General features: G+C 60.8%; 1 non-coding gene across 1 annotated transcript; it reads left to right on the top strand.

The window, feature by feature from the left end:
- Positions 1-783: 783 nt before the first annotated feature.
- Positions 784-937, top strand: LOC139241375 (5.8S ribosomal RNA). The gene has a single exon (XR_011588866.1). It is a non-coding gene; the product is annotated as a 5.8S ribosomal RNA (ribosomal RNA).
- The last annotated feature ends 178 nt before the right edge of the window (positions 938-1,115 follow it).

Genomic DNA, 1,115 nt, shown 5'->3' with positions numbered 1-1,115 from the left:
CCCGCTGTTTTCCCCGCACCGCACACTGCTCGTCCGGACCGGCAATGGACTTGCCACCGTCTTGCAACATTACACCGCAGTCGAATTGAAGGGAGCTTCTGCGGGCTCGAATGTTGCCTGGCGGCTCGTCGTCGGGACCTCGGCGAACGGCCACTGTGAGCTCCGCAGGGACTGAACCGGTGATGCAGGCCCGGCTTTCTTTCCCCACGCGGTGACACTTTGGTCGCACTAGTCACTCTCCCTTTACTGGTACAGGGTACCTGAAACGCTCCCCCTCCGGCTCCCGCGAGCTGGTGCTGTCTGGGGGCGGCGGTTTAAAGACTCGAGTGTCTGTTGGTCGGTTGTCGAGACGTGTTGCTGTTGTTGCCAGCTTGCAAGTCAACGTTCGAGAGAATGTACCTGCCGCCCCGCGGTCGTCTGCACCCCACAGCGGGGTGTGTCCTGCGTCGGCTTGGACGCCACTCAGTTCGTTTTTTTGCCTGCTTCTTCAGCTTCTTCTCGTCCTCCCGGCCAACGGTGGCAGCAGAGACCCTGCCTCTGTTGACCGTGGCGCGTGTCGGCCGGTGGGCTCAGGCGTTGACCCGACGTGCGTCGCCTCGCGAGCGCCCTGACTTAAAGCAATCTCGGTGCAACCCTTGTCATTTGATGATCGACTGATTTACACCTCCGGGCCGTTGCAGGCTGGGGCTTCCACCCGACCCTCGTTGGAAGGGAGGAGAAGCGTTGGGCGGTCCGGGCTTGGCCCTCCGGGGAACAAATAGCAAGCCGAAAAAAAAAACGAACAACTCTTAGCGGTGGATCACTCGGCTCGTGCGTCGATGAAGAACGCAGCTAGCTGCGAGAATTAATGTGAATTGCAGGACACATTGATCATCGACACTTTGAACGCACTTTGCGGCCCCGGGTTCCTCCCGGGGCTACGCCTGTCTGAGGGTCGCTTGTACGATCAATCGCACTCGCCTTTGCCGTCGGGTGAAGGCGGGAGCGCGGCTGGGGTGTCGCAGAGGCCTGGTCCTCTTTGTCCCCCTAAGTGCAGACCTGGAGTTTCTCCGCCTTGGAGAGTTTGACCCTTGTCCTTCGGTGTGGTGGGCATGTCTGTCCCGGCGTCGCGGTCG

This window comes from Pristiophorus japonicus, unplaced genomic scaffold (assembly GCF_044704955.1).
Source record: "Pristiophorus japonicus isolate sPriJap1 unplaced genomic scaffold, sPriJap1.hap1 HAP1_SCAFFOLD_1057, whole genome shotgun sequence".
NCBI classification, from domain to species: Eukaryota; Metazoa; Chordata; class Chondrichthyes; family Pristiophoridae; genus Pristiophorus; species Pristiophorus japonicus.
The sequence above is the reverse complement of the archived record's forward strand: the minus strand, read 5'-3'. Positions and strand labels throughout refer to the sequence as shown.